The 16,120-nt window shown below is 41.9% G+C and overlaps 1 protein-coding gene across 2 annotated transcripts in view; it reads right to left on the bottom strand.

Annotated features, from left to right (window-relative positions):
- Nucleotides 1-16,120, bottom strand: part of IQSEC3 (IQ motif and Sec7 domain ArfGEF 3) — a 106,989-nt gene that overhangs the window by 71,030 nt on the left and 19,839 nt on the right. The window lies entirely within an intron of this gene.

The following is a 16,120-nucleotide window of genomic DNA, read 5'->3' as shown; positions in this document are numbered from 1 at the left end:
CCAGGCCCTGCCTACCCCCAAGCACTGATTGACTTGGTCTGGCCAGGCTCTGGGGCATCAGGAATTTTTATAAGCTCCCAGGTAATTCTAAAGGCAGCGAGAATTGAGAGTAATTAGACTGGATAATTTCCAAGGTCCCTTCCACCTCTAAAATGCTGCAATTCTAATATCCACTTTGAGCCAACTTGGGACTTAATATTGAAATTACTTTTTCATAAAGTAACACTGTCCATTGCTTTTCCTCTTTTAGCAAGCAGTCACTGTACTGGGCCTTATGGAGTCAGGCACTATCAGACCTGGAAGGGCCCCCCAAAGATCACCTGAAAGAGATTTTTAAACTTCTTTAGCTTTGGAACACTTTGCCCAAATCCAATCGTTACTGGAAGCTGCTAAATTCAGCTATCCTCATGGAAGAAAATAACGTTGAAGTCTACCTTAGTTTGACAAAAATAAATTCCAAAGAGATTGCATGTTTAAATGATACGAAAACAACAAGGGGAAATAAAGAAGGAAACTTAGGAATATAGCCTGTATGTTAAGGAGACTTAAAAAAAAAAGAAAATGAAAAGCCAGTAAAAAAAAAAAGAAAGCTAAGCATATCTGACTACACAAAAGAAAAATATCTGGTATGAAAAAAAGATGCCCTATTAAGTCAAAAGACAAGCCATTCTGGTGTGACTCAGTCGGTTCAGCATTGCCCTGTGAAGTGAAAGTTTGCCGGTTCAATTTCTAGTTACGGCACATGACTGGGTTGCGGGTTCGGTCCCTGGTGAGAGTGCATGCAAGAGGCAACTGACCTATGTTCTCGCCTTCTCGTTCTTCCTCCTTTCCCTCTCTCTAAAACTAAATAAATAAAGTCTTTAAAAAATAACTCAAAAGACAATGAATGGGAAAATATATTTGCAACACATATGACAGAAGGCATGTGAATATCCTACTTTGAACCCAGTAGAAAAAACAAGCAAAGGATATGAATTCTGGTTGACATGAGAGAAAATCCAAAGAGCCAAAATATATATGACTTATAGTAAATAGGCAAATGCAAATTAAAGCAACACTGAGACGCTATTTCCCATCCACCAGATTGGCAAACATTAAAAAAGACTAATAAGTACAAGTGTTGGTGAGGATGTAGGGCAAGAGGTGTCCTCACCCATTACCTGCGCAGATGTGAATTTTTGTAGCCATTTTGAGAAATTAAAAAAAAACACAGGTCTTTAGACCCAGCAATTCCACATCTCTAATTTCATACCCTATATATGCAAGTATCCTTTCATAGAGGTGTGTGTACAAAATGTTGTGGCAGCCTTGTTTTTACTGGGAGGAAAACAAAACAACTGTAAATAACCTGAGTCCCAATCAATCGGGGAATGGTTGAGCAAACTGTTATAGCTTCACCCAGACCATGGAATTGTATGCTATATCTCTACGTGGGACTATATGTTGTATCTCTAAATGGAATTATGTGCTGTATTTCTGTGTAGAATTATGCGCTATATCTCTTGGCCTGGTTTGATTTTCACAACATATGTCTAAATCAGAAAAATAAGTTGCAGAAAATATATATAGTTTTGTAAGTTAAACAATAGCCCCTCTCCCCCAAATGCAAATACTATACATTGTACTATATTCAGATATGAATCCATATGTAATTAAACTGTTAAAATTGGTTACCTCATCAAGATTAGAATGGGGATAAAAGGGCATAGGTAAGAAAAGGAAAAGGAAAAAATGTATGGTGTAATCTTAACTGAAAATGTTAAATATAAATTCCTATTTATGATATTACTGTAGATAGAGTAAAGTTGAATTATGTGCCTGGACAAAGACTAGAAAGTGTCAGGAATCAACGTCAGTATTAATGTCATTTCAGGATGAATCATGAGCAATTTTTATTTTGGATTTTTATTAAAAGGTTACTGATTAAAATGATATATGATAGATTACAGATTATGTATAATTTATAGGTTATAGGTTAACATTTAATGCAACTAATATAGCTTTTTAAAAGGGCAATAGATCAATTAATTGGGTCTGAGCCCTCAGTTGAGAAGGCTGAAGCCTAGAGGCAGGGAAGCGATTTGCCTAGTGTTGGTCCCTGACCAAAGCCCAGTCCTCCAGTCACCCCTATTGTCCCCACCCAGCCCCAGAGTTCTGGGGCAAAGCAGAGCCTTTAGAGAATTGTCTGGATCTCAAGTCTCAACCCCTGGGGCTGCCTGGCATGAGGAGAAGGGGAAGAAGGTAGGAGGAAACAGGACAGACAGACTCAGAGCCCAAACAGTAGAGGGGTAGGTGGGCCCAGGTGTGTTGATAAAGCAGAGAACCTACCCCCTAGGGCCTACACCAAATGCACCTGTGCCCCAGAGCAGGTTTGGAATTCTGGCAGAAGTCTACGAGAGCCTAGGCAAAGTGGCACAGCTCGTTCACCACCCATGGCACTCGCATTTCAAGAAAGAAAGAGTGCACCCAGAGAGTCACAGGCTGTTCTGATCTTGCCCGTTTGCCAGAGGCATCCTCCCAGGGCTGGGAGCTGCTCCTCTGGCCAGGCACTGAGTGGGCTCCAAACAGTTTTCCCAGGTCCCCAGACTCAGCTGCATTGGCCCATGCAATGCGAAATGTAAGCCTGGGTGTCCCCAAGTATTTCCACTCCTCAGGCTTGGGATGGCAGTGCTATTGGGGTTGTGCTTTCTTTTGGAGGTTCCTGCTGCTGGAATCCCTTAGAACAGTCTAGCTGAGATGGGAAGCTTGCCTTCAGCCCTTCCACAGTTTCTCCTCTATCCTGCCCTGTGCGCCTCCTAAGCCTAGGCCAGGGCCTCCCCATTAGAACCTGCCTTCTTGCCTTCTGTTAGGGTCTAGTTCATGATGAATTGTAAATCCTATTCTGCCCACCTCAGATCAGTCTGGCCATCTCTCCTGCCCAAGATCATGGTCCAAGTGCCCGGACCTGGGCAAGCCTTAGCTTCATTAAGTTGGCTGAATGTTGCTTTCAGCCTCCCAGACTTCCCTTCCTTCCACTCTGAAAGAGAATCCAAACAAAGGGATCCAAATACTTCATGGTCATTAAAAATAAAATTGGAGATGTGATGAGAAGGGCACCTTACCTCTGCACTATTCTTCCCCCCAAACTATAACTAACCCCAGTCCAACAGTGAGAAAAACACCACACCAACATAAATCGAGGACATTCTACCAAATATCTGACCAGTACTCCTCAAAACTGTTAAAGTTATGAAAACCTAGAAACTATCACAGACCAAAGAAAACTAAGGAGACATGACAACTGTCATGTGGTATCCTGGGTGGGACCCTGGAACAGGGTATTAGTGAAAAAATTTATAAAATACAAATAAAATCTAGAGTTTTATAGATAGATAGATGACCGATGATAAAGTTGGGGCAGCAAAATGCTAATAATTGTATTTTAGCACTTTATAGTATTTGCTATATGGCGCATAGTGTTCTAAGCACTTTCCATACATTAACTTGTTAATTCTCACAAAAAAATGAGCAACACTGTCTTATCATTCTACATGTGAGGAAACTGAGGCATAGTGAGTTTGTGAACCATGGGTGAAATATTATACATTCCACATAATGCCTCACTTCTTATGACAACTCTCATGGTATGTTTTTATCATCCATCCCCTCCCCAGCTTCTTCTTTTTTTTTTTTGCAAATGAGAAAGCCAAGATTCAGAGGAGGTAAGTGACTTGCCCAAGGTCATGCAGCTGGTTAACAGGAGAGCCTAAACCCCAGTCAGGCTTTGGAATCATACTGCCCCCAGCTCAGCCCAAAGTATGAGGCTGGGAAGGGCTTTCTCAGAGCCACCATGTGACATAGTTCTGGAGGCATCATCCACATTGCGGTCTGTGGGGTTCACAGCTTGAGGCTGAGGCCCTTGGGAATTCTGGAGCTAGAGGGGACCCAAAGAAATTAACCATTTGGAGTCCTTGGCTCTTGAAATTCCAACGGAGGGAAGTTGGCGGTCATACCCAGACCAAATTTTATTTCTTGAGATTCTTAACTCCAGGGCCCATGGCTTCAGGCAGATTTCAGTTCTTCCTGGCTTTAGTGATCTCAAGTGCCCCACCGCTGCTGAGCGATGGTGGGGTACCTGGGTTGTAGGTGGGTGTGGTGAAACCTAAATGTGGGGCAGTCTGGACCTGGAATGAGGATGGCAGTGTGTGGCTGATCGCTGGCCATGTTGAGGTGGGACTGGGAAGCTGGGAAGGAGAGGAGCAGAGGAGCGGCCGGCTCAGGGGGTTTCAGTCATCACCTAAGCAAGATGGGCATTAAGGGTCCTCTAAGAAGGCAGTGTGGACCTGAAGGTAGAGGGGAACCTCGGGCTCAGCCAGAAAAGGATCTTGTTCTTAACTAGGAAGCCGAGGAGAGAGCGGTAGTGCTGTGGCAGACCTAAGGGGCCAGCTGGCTGGCGGGAAGGGGAAGAAGCCAAGTGCTGCAAGGAGCTTCCTAAAGCTCTACCAGGGCCAAGAGGGGAATCATGGGAGGCTGTGCACCTGTAACTCCCCACATTGATATTTAGTTTGAGACTCAGGAGTCTGCTGTAAGGCCATAAAAACAGTTGAGTATTTTAGAGAAACCAATGGTGTGTGCAGTCCTGCCATGGGTGAAGCTGGCAGAGGGATGGAGAAGGGGATTCCCAGCGGGAGAATCAGGAGGAAGAGCCGGAACCCAGTGGAGCAACTTTGAAGGAAGAAACCCTGCTCCGCTTCACCAAGTAGAAGGCAGCAGATCTGTCTGAAAGGAAGCAGTCAGGGAATGTCCCTGCAGGTGCTGTCTTGAGCTCCAGAGAAACGGAGAAATCATAAAATCGTTTCCAGCCACCTCCCCACCCCCACTCACCCTGGTTCCACCATCACTAATGCTGGTAGAGTCTGAAGACTGGGCTCCTTCCCCCGCCCCCCACTTTCTCTGCATTGTCTTATCTCCTTCAGTAAGCCTTCTCTATTTAAATATAATGAATAGGAGGAAAAAATACCCTCTTTTCCTCAGAAGTCACTCCTCTTACAAGGAGGGGGCGGGGGCAGGGTGGAGGGAGAGACTAAATGTCCAAAACAACTTTGAAAAACAAGAACAAGTTGTAGGACTTACACTGTGTGCTTTCAAGGCTTAAAACAAAGCTACCAAAATTAAGACAGTTTGGTGTTGGCATAATGATAGACATACAGGTTGAACCAAGCAGAGGGGCTAGAAATAGGAACAAATTTGTATTGATTCTTGGTAAAAGTATCAAGATAATTTAATGGAAAATGATAAACTTTTTAACAGCTAGTGCTGAAATTATTGGATGCCCACATGCAAAATGACTTGACTCCGTATCTTGCCCCATATATGACAACTAGTATAAAATATATCATATATCAAAAGTAACAGATAAAATTATAAAACTTCTCAAAGAAAATATGGGATAAAATCTGTGACTTTAGAATACGTAAATATTTCCTAGCTAGGACATGAAAAGCACAAACCATAAAAGGAAAGAATTCATAAATTAGACTTCATCAAAAGTTTAAAAAATTTTCTCTTGGAAAGACATTATTAAGAAAAGTAAATAATTCTTTTTTTAATTTTATTTTATTACAGTTGATAAAATTTTATTTTATTCAGTATTATTTTATATTAGTTTCAGGTGTACGGCATAGTGGTTGGACAATAATATACTTTACAAAGTGACCACTCCCACATTTCAACTACCCACTTGGCACCGTATATAGGTATTCAATATTGTTGACTATATTCCTTATGCTGTGCTTTACGTCCCCATGACCGTTTTGTAACTACCACTTTGTGCTTCTTAATCCCTTCACCTTTGTCATCCAATCCCTCCTCCCCTCTGACAACATCAGTTTGCTCTCTGTGCCTATGAGTCTGTTTCTGTTTTGTTTATTTGTTTATTTTGTTCTTTAGATTCTGCATATAAGTGAAAGCATATGGTATTGGTCTTTCTCTGTCTTATTTCACTTATGATACCCTCTAGGTCCATCTATGCTGTCGCAAATGGTAAGATTTTATTCTTTTTATGGCCATGTAACATTCCATTATATATATGTATGATAACTTTTTAAAATCTACTTGTCTATTAATGGACACTTGGTCTGCTTCCATACCTTGGCTTTTGTAAATAATGCTTCAATGAACATAGGGCTGCATGTATCTTAAGAAAAATAAATAATTCTTAAAAGACACTGGTAAAAAGACAAAAACATTATAGAAAAATATACAGAAAATTTGAACAGATTCTTTACTAAAAACATAATTAATGACGTTATTCGTCATCCGGGAAATGCAAATTAAAATCACACACTCACTAGAATGACTAAAATTTAAAAGCCTGACAATACCAAGTGTTGAAAAGGGTGTGGATCACTCTCATACACTTCTGGTGGAAATGCAAAATGGTGTAATATTTTGGAAAGCAATCTGGCAATTTCTTATAAAGTTAAACATAAATTACTGTATGTCCCTGCAATTACATTGATAGGTATTTAACCAAGATAAATAAAAACATATATTGACACAGGACTATTCACAGCAGCAAATATTCATAGCAGTAAAAAACCAGCAACACCACACATATATGGTCACATGATCTTTGACAAAGGTGCCAAGAGTGCATAATGAGGAAAACATAATCTTTTCAACACCTGGTGTGGAGAAAGCTGGATATTCATATGCAAAAGAATGCATTTGGGCCCATATTTTACTATACACAAAGATCAACTCACAGTGGATTAAAGACTTAAACATAAGACATGAAACTATAAAACTCCTAGAAGAAAACATAAAGGGAAAGTTTCATGACATGGGTCTTGCAATGGTTTCATGGATGTGACACCAAAGCACAGGCAACAGGAGTAAAAATAGACAAGTGGGACTATGTTAAACTAAAAAGCTCTTGCCCTGCAAAAGAAACAATCAACAGAGTAAAAAAATCAACCAATAAAATGGGATAAAATAAAATATTTTCAAACTGTATGTCAGATGAGGGATTAATTTCCAAAATATATAAGGAACCCCCACAACTCAACAACAAAAAAATTAATAACTATTAAAAAATGAGCTAAAGACTTAAATAATCCTTTCCCCAAAGAAGACATACAGATGGTCAAAGGGTATATGAAAAGATGCTCAAAGTCACCAGTCATCAGGGCAATGCAAATCAAAACCACAATGAGATATTACTTCATACCTGTTAGGATGGCTATTACAAAACAAACAAACAAAAGACAACAAATGTTGACAAGGATGTGGAGAAATCGGAATCCCTGTACAGTGTTGAAGGGAATGCAAAATGGTGCTATGGAAAACAATATGGAGGTTTCTCAAAAATTAGAAATAGAACTCCCATATGATCTGGAAATCCCATTTCTGGGGATTTATCCAAAAGAATTGAAATCAGCATCTTGAAGAGTTATTAGCACCCCAATATCATTGCAGCACTGTTCACAATAGTGAAGATTCACTAACAATGTAAAAGTCCGTTGAAGGATGAATTAATAAAAAAAAAATATATGCATACAATGGAATATTACTCAGCCTTTAAAATGGAAATGCTGCAATATGTCACCATATGGATAAAATGTGAAGACACATTAAGCAAAATAAGCCAGTCACAGAAGGACAAATACTACTATATCATCCCACTTTCATGTGGTATCTACAATAAAAGTCAAACTCACAGACTCAAAGACTAGAATGGCAGTTACCAGGGGCTAGGAGAGAGGAAGAAGTGGGAAACTGCTAATCAACAGGCATAAACTTTCAGCTGTGCAAGATGAATATGTTCTAGAGATCTGCTGTACAACATTGTGTGTCTATAGTTCACAATATTGTAAATGTACACTTAAACATTTAAGAGGGAATACTTGGTGTTAAATGTTCTTACCACGATAAAACAAAATAAGAGAAACTTAAACACCAACGTTTTGGTTTGAATATTTGTTTCGTGGATTGTATGACTAAAATGAGGGGCTCTCACTTGGTGGGTACCTGAGCCCTAGCCAGGAGAGGGGAGCTGGTTCAGAGTTGATACAAGGAGTGCACTAATATATATGCACACTAACCACTGCCTGTATATCCTGCACACATATGGATGGTGTGTTCTAAATGTTTCTAGAGGTGTTATTATCAATAAAACAAAGATTCGTATTAAAAAACAGCAACAACCTAATTATCCATTAACTAATAAATGGATGAACAAATTGTAGTACACTTATACAATATAATGCTGGTAAGCAATAGATAGGGATGAGCTTACTCATACATGCACCAATGTGGATGAATTTCAAAAGCATTATTCTAAGTGAAGGAAGCTAGACACAACAGTCTATACACTGTATGGTTCCATTTCTATAACATTCCTAAAAAGGCAAAAATATAGAGACAGAAAGCAGATCAGTTTCATCGATAGGGGAGGGGAGAGGTTAAACTACAAAAGGGAACAAACAATCATTTGGGGGTGAAGGAAAGTTTCTATAGCTTGACTGAGGTCATATTTACACAACTGTAGATATTTGTCAAAACTTATCAAATTATACACTTAAAATGGGTAAATTTTATTAGATATAATTGTGCGTTAATACAGCTGATATTTTCTTAAAAGGCGAAAATCGTTTTCTTCCCCTTCTTACTTCTTAATACCTCATCAAGAGGCTTTAGAATAATTTCTTTTCTAACTTCTCTCCTCCAATTTCTCCCAGATCACCTAATTATTAACACCCCTCGAAGCAGCAGGGGAATAAACCGCTGTATTTTCCCTTCTTCCCAACTGCTAGATTGGATTTTCAGAGACCAGATGGCTCATGACTGAGCCAAAGGAGTCCTGGGGGCCAGAAACTGGGACAATGAGAAAATCAGGGGTAGGGATGGCTGAATGGGAAAAAATTGGACCTGCGCCTAGGGCCTGAGGGTCCCTCAGAAGTGCAGTAGTAACAGTGCTGAGAAGGAGATGAAGACCCGGCCCCCACTCTGCTGCTGGCCCTCAGGAAGGTCAATCCTCATAAATGAGGCTCCTATTCCTGCCTGGTTTATATCACTGAGTTGTGGGGATTCATCCAGTAATGCTTCAAATGTGAAACCACCTTGCGAGAAACAATAAACCCTGCACAGATGCAAAATCTTATCGTGACTATTACTGATATTATTAGAGTTTGCCACCACGGAATTCGGCACCCACAGCTCTACTTCAAGCAAAGACCTTCCAGGATGCCACACTGACTTCCTTCTCCTTATTCTCCACCCCCACCTTCAGGCCTGAGGGTTGGGGGCAGAATTCCTTTGCTCATTGGTGGAATCTGTCACAGCAGTCTTCCACAGGAAGTTTTGGAGAGATCTTAATAAGGCAAGTGATTACAGATGTTCCAACAACCAGGGACAAAAGGCGACAGAAAACATCACACTGGTGGTATCCAGGTCCGGAAGGACAACCAGACTGGGTGTTCATTGTTCAGTCCTGACTAAGTCTGAGATCCCCATGTGGACCTCACATTTACTAGGAATCTCTTCTTTCATTCTCTGCTCACTTTCCATTGGGACAGTTTTAAAGTTCACCTAGTCCTTGCTCCCCAAGGAACAGAAGGTTACAGACTCCTAGAGAGAGTTGCCTGCCTCTCCTTTTCAGAGAGCTTTTCCCTGAAAACAAACTGCAGGCTTTTCAGATGTTCACAGGAAGAAAATGCCTTTGGTCTTGCAGTAACACTGTGTTTCTCTGCTGTGCTCTCAGGAGCCCCAGGGGAAAGTGGAGAGGGCAGAGCACAGAACCTCACACTTCAACCCAGTTCTGATTTGGTCGGTTTTACCTACTAGGGATGCCCATTAGGTTTAATTTGCAGGGAAAAGTTTCCTTGTTTCAAAAAAGAAAAAACAGCTGGGAAAGCATTCTTCCAACCCTAACCCCTCCCACTGCAATTGGTGAAGCTCCCTAGATCTCTTCCAGTCACAGCTCCTCCTGGGGAAGAGCTGCTGGTCCCTCCCTTTCTCACTGCCTGGAGGAAGACTTCTTGAGTAATCCTACCTACCTCCTCTGTACAAACCCTGCCTTGGTCTCCTCCTCTGTAAAATGGGGTTAGTAACAGAACTTCTTTGAAGTATTGTTTTGAGGATGAAATGAATTAAAACATGCAAAGCACTCAATAGAACTTGACATATAGTAAATGCTTAATAAACATCAGCTGTTACTAATGTCCCACTTCTGCTTTGCCTCTCTCCCTTTGATCTCAGGGGAGAGTTGTCCCCTTCTCTTCAAGCCTCATCTGGTCTCTACAGCTCTCCCTCCTCTGTCCTTCACCTCCTGCCACCAGTCTTCAATGCTCTCATTTTCATAGACATTTTCTCTTCAGCATGTGCGTATGCTCCAATCTCTCATCCTAAAACATTATTTTTCCCTACAACTCTTCCCTTCCTTCTGTGACAGTGGGGAACTATAACCCACCCCACCAGTCTTTTGAGATTGTTTCTGTAAGTGCTGACTTTGACTAATATATTGTAGTTTGTGGATGAAATAGCAAGTTTATCTAAGAATCCCAGTGTCTTCTGAATTAACTTCAGAAGACACCGACCCTGGCCTTCAGTCATCCCAGTGTTGGGAGATTTGCTGATCTTCAACCATAAAACCAGGATGGTGTAAAATCAGGATGATGAAAATTAGGATGACACACACCAGACCATCACTTATCCAGTGTCAAGGTTCTTCTCAGAATGGACTGAGGTGGTCCACACATAGAGAACTTTTCAACCCCTCCTCTTGATCTCTTTGTTTTGCTTTCCCTCTCCCTCCTTATAAAATTGCCTGCCTGCACTGAGAGGTTGAGATGGGCTTTGAGACAAGAGTCCCCCATCTTTTCAGGATACCAGCACTCAAATAAATAACTTTCCTTTTCACCAGCACCTGTCTCACGATTTTGGCTTTCATTGCAGCAGGCAGCCAGAGACCTGCGTTTGATTATACTTCTACAGCCAGCCTTTCAGGAAGAGCTGTTTGCTTTCAGAGACATTCTTTCATCTTGATTTCCTGCCAACTTGCTGCCAACAGTTCTTCTCCTACAGCCCTAATAGAACTCTCACCAGGGGGGTCCCCAAGGATCTGGTTTCCCAATCCAATGGAATTTCTCAGTTCCTAATTGACTTTTCTGTAGTACTGATTGGCCAAACTCTCCTTCTGTTAACACCCTCCTCCCTTGACTTCCAGGGAAGGGGTCTGCCTGCTCTTCCTACTAGTACCTTATATTCATGGTAATAGGAAAAAAAACCAGCCACCATGCTGGGAGGAGCCCAAAGAAGTCTACGGGGAGGTCCCTGTGGGGAGAAGCAAACAACCACCACCAACCCACCATCCATTTGATGACCATCTTGAAAACGAATCTTCTAGCCTTGGTCAAACCTCTCCAAATGATGCCATGTGGGCAGAAAAGAACTGTCCTTAACAAGCAGATTTCTTAGTTAAACAGGTACTTATTGATGTGTAAGTTCCAGGGTGGTTAAAGGACATTAAATTTGGGGAGGTTTATTATGCATCTCATAGTGGATTAGGGTTTTTGGCCCTTCTTTCTCTCCAATTAGACTATAAGCCGCTTCAGGGAGAGGCATATCTCTGTATCAGATACTGATTTAATTAATATCACCCTTCCATACATATTAGCCCTGTGAGGTAGGTACTAATATTGCCATTACTTCCTTTCTTCCCACTTTAAAAAATATTTTATTGTTATCCTATTACAATTGTCCCAATTTTCTCCCCTTTACCCTCCTCTGCGCAGCCCACTGCCCACTCCCACAGCCAATCCTCACCCTGTTGTCTGTGTCCGTAGGTCATTCATGCATGTGCCTTGACTACTCCCTTCCCCTTCTTTCCACCCTTTTGCCCCTCCTCCCTCCCCTCTGGTCACTGTCAGTCTGTTTGTTGTTTCCATGCCTCTGATTCTATTTTGCTTGTTAGTTTATTTTGTTCATTAGGTTCCTCTTATAGGTGAGATCATATGGTATTTGTCTTTCACTGACTGGCTTACAAGGCTGAGAGAAAAGGAGTGGCTCAAATTGAACTGGAAACAGAGGACCCCATCCCCTTTTCCCATTTCCTTAAGAAGGCATGAAAGCACGCTTTCCCCAAGGGAAAGGATCATCTCTTATCCTTACTGTCTCCCCACAGAGCTCAGAAGACAATGAACAATCTATAACTGCTTGCTTCTCCATTTATTTACTGAGCACTTACTGCCTGTCAGGACTTGACATACAGTAACTAAAAAACAATAGACTGAAGAGATAGATATTATCATCACTATTTTACATATGAGTAGAGAAATTTAGTAAAAAGGTGAAAGTCACACTGCTAGGAAGAGGCTGAGGTAGGTCTTGAATCCAGTCCCGATCACAGCCCCCCACATTATTCTACTACCACAGAAGAGGCTGTGCTGTACAGTGGGCCAAAGAGGAGGCCTGGGTTCAAATTCTAGAGACATCTAGCTGTGTGGTTTGGGGCTAGTCACTTGAGCTCTCTGGACCTATTCCCTGATCTGTGAAGTCCACTTCCTCACTGGGTTGCTTTGAGTGTCCTGAGAGGTAGCCAGCACGAAAGCTCTGTGGATGACGCAGAGTGCAGGCAGCATGCAATTGCTAGTTGTTACTGCAATGGCCCATCTCATGGACCACCATATGCCCTTCTGGAAATGTGACTTCATTTCAGGGAGGTGGCAGGCAAAGGTGAGTGACTTTGACTTAGAATCAGGCTGATTTGAACACACATAGCACCTTTGCCATTTATAGCCCTGTAACTTTGGGAAAGTCTCTTAACTACTCTGGGCACTTCACTTATCTCTCAATAGGCATAATGATTGTAGAACCTCATTTGATAGTTAAGAATTAAGTGACCAAAAGTACCTTATGAATTCAGCCCACAGTAGTGTATACTAAATGATAGTCACTCTATTCTTGAATTAGCTGCTGTACTCCCCAATCAAATGACATACTCCATGCCTTGTATGTTTCTCTGTCTCCATGCACATGCACAGGCCTGCCGCTGATTACCTGTTCAACATTTGCTAAACTGAGGGCAGAGTCTGCCTGGGTCAACTGCCTTTCTCTTTAAAATTTCACTTATACAACACAGTGTTATCAACTATGATCATTGTGTTTTCCATTAGGTTCTGAGACCTTTCATCTAATAGCTGAAAATCTGTACCCTTTTACTGAACTCTCCCTATTCCACCACCCCTTAGATACTGGTAACCAATTATCTCTTTTTCTCTAAGTTTGACTTTAAAAAAAAAAATCCACATGTAAGTGATACCATGCAGTATTTGTCCTTCTCTGGCTTATTTCACTTAGCATAATGCCTTCCAGGTCCATCCATGTTGTCACAAATGGCAGAATTTCTTTCTTTCTTAGCCACAAGAAAATAACATTCCATTGTGTGTATGTGTATGTGTATGTGTATCTCGATTTTTCTTTATCCACTCATCCATTGATGGACACTTATGTTTTTATTGTGAATAATGCTTCAATAAACATGTGAGTGAAGATCTCTCTTCTACATCCTGTTTTCCTGTACATACATGTAGCCAGAAGTGGGAGTGCTGGATCATATAGTAGTTCTATTTCTTAATTTTTTGAGGAACCTCCATACTGTTTTCCACAGTGGCAGCACCAATTTACAGTCCCACCAACACTTTTTATCTCTTGTCTTTTTGATAATAGCCATTCTAACAGGTGTGAGGTGATACCTCATTGTGCTTTTGATTTGTGTTTCCCTATGATTAGTAATGTCAAGTACTTTTTCATATGCCTGTTGGCTAATTGTCTGTCTTCTTTGGAAAAACATCTATTCAGGTCCTTTTCTCCCATTCTATAGGTTGCCTTTTCATTTTGTCGATGGTTTCCTTTGCTACACTGGACCTTTCTAGTTGCATGTAGTCCCACCTGTGAATTTTTGCTTTTGTTGCTGAGCACATTCCTTATCACATTTACGACAGTGGTGGACACACAATGCTGCTGTCTTTCTTTTGTTACAGCACTTCACAGTTTATACAGTATTTTCTCACACGTTTTTGAATCTTTGTATCCCCTTGTGAGTTACACATAGTTATTCCCCTTTGCAGACGATGAACAGAGATGTGACCTGGTTTTCTTGCGGTCACACAGGTGGAACCAGTGTTGCACTGAAGTCCTCTGGTCCTAGGAGTGCTCTGTCATGGAGCAGCGAGGGAGGAACATATATTTGAAAGAGGAATTCCAACAGGGCCCTTTCTCAAACCAGAGGAGATGGCATGGTTCTGCAGGAAGCCAGCAGATTATAGGTTTGGCCACTGGGGTGGCTAGGAAACTTAGACAGGTTATCTGATCATCTTCAGTCTCAGTTTCCCCAGCTGTAAAGTGGAGGTCATAAAAGAAATAACCTCATAGGATTTTTGTGAAGGTCAAACAAGATAACCTATATCATGCTTAGTATGCAATGCTTAGCATGTAGCAGAGCAACATACAAAATCTGTACCACACACTGGTATGGGGAACAGGAAGTCTAGTGTGCAAAGCCCAATTTTGCCACTTTCTAGTGAATAGCTTGGCCTGCTTGAGCCTCAGTTTTCTTACTTGTAAAATAGGGCACTAATAGTATTTACCTCCAAGTATGATCATGAGGGGTATGTGAGTGAATATACCCAAAGTGTTAAGAACCATGCCAGGCTCAGTTGATATGCCCCTGCTGCTCCTAGACCTGGAGTTCGTCACCATCAGTTGGGGGGATGGCACAGCTTCTATCTGTGGCCAAATTTTATGATTAGGAAACAGACTAAAGTGGATGAAAGCCTCAGCCGGAGATCCCAGCCTGAACCAATCTTCAAATCTCCAAATTCTGCCTACCCTTTAGGGCCCAGCACTAAAGACATTTCACCTGCAAAGTCTTCCCCAGCTTGTGCTTATGCCTCCCCGGCAGCACTTCCGTCTGGACTCCCACAGCAGCCTCCCTAGCAGGCTCCAACGTCAGTGTTTTCCACCATGTATTGCCAATGTCCATATACATGTTGCATCTCTCTATACGAGAGTCAGCTTTCCAGGACAGAGCCATGACTGCGACCAATTCATGTCTACATCCAGTACTGGATGTAGCCTGGCTCGTAGATACCATTTATTGACTCGATGCATGAGTAAGTTTCTATTACTGAGGATGCTAGAGAGAAATAGGAATTAAATGTGCACATACATGAAATGGGCACAGGCATGGAAAAAGCCCAAGCACATACCATAGAGACATCATCCTCACATGTGCAAGGCAGTGTGCAAGCCCTTCCCATACATTCCCTCATTTTACTGAAGAGGAGACTCAGAGAGACTAAGACACTTGCTTAATATCACACAGTTTCAGCATCAACCTGGCAGTCCAGGGAAACTTAACTCAGACTAGGAACCTCAGTCTGTAACTTGAGTGCGCCAGGAGGCTCCAAGCTTCTCCTCTTTACGCTCACCACCCCAGCCCAGCCCGAGAACTGCCAGGCTTCCTCTCAGGCTCCAAGCTGCACACTGCCCTCTCTCCTTCCTGCCCAGCAGGATGGTACTGCCGGCAATCCAAGAGCCATTCAGTTGCCTACCTCAAAGCTTATTTGAAGTCCAATACCTTTGTAGGGAGCCAGGAGGGTATCCGGCGCCAGGCAGGGTGGCTCAGTGTGAATGACAAAGCTGGGAGCTTGGCTGTACCCTGTCAGCTTCTCTCACAAGAGATCTCTTTATTACCTGGCAGACGGGCACCTGGCTGACGGGCAAAGCCAGCTTGAAAGGACACATCAAGGCCAGCTGGCCCACACCAACCTCAGAGGTCACTTCGCACCACGGCCTACCCCATGATGCCAGAGCAACAGGCCCGCATGGTGTTAACTCACCCAACCTTAATCAACTGTGGGCATGCATTCTTTTTCCGGGAATAGTGAAGATAAGTCTAGATCAATAATAATAACTACATTTGTGCAGTAGTTCTGATTTATGGAAAATAGTAGTAATAATAATATTCTATATTACAATTATAATAATTAATGTTAATATTAATGCCACTTGACTGATGAGGAAACTAAGGCCAAGCAAGGTGTGATGACCTCCTGAGAACCCCCCGGTGAGACTCTAG

This window comes from Pteronotus mesoamericanus, unplaced genomic scaffold, assembly GCF_021234165.1.
Source record: "Pteronotus mesoamericanus isolate MK-2021 breed Mesoamerican mustached bat unplaced genomic scaffold, CSHL_Meso_final contig_41, whole genome shotgun sequence".
NCBI lineage: Eukaryota > Metazoa > Chordata > Mammalia > Chiroptera > Mormoopidae > Pteronotus > Pteronotus mesoamericanus.
Note: the sequence above shows the minus strand (reverse complement) of the source record. Positions and strands in the feature narration are given on the sequence as shown.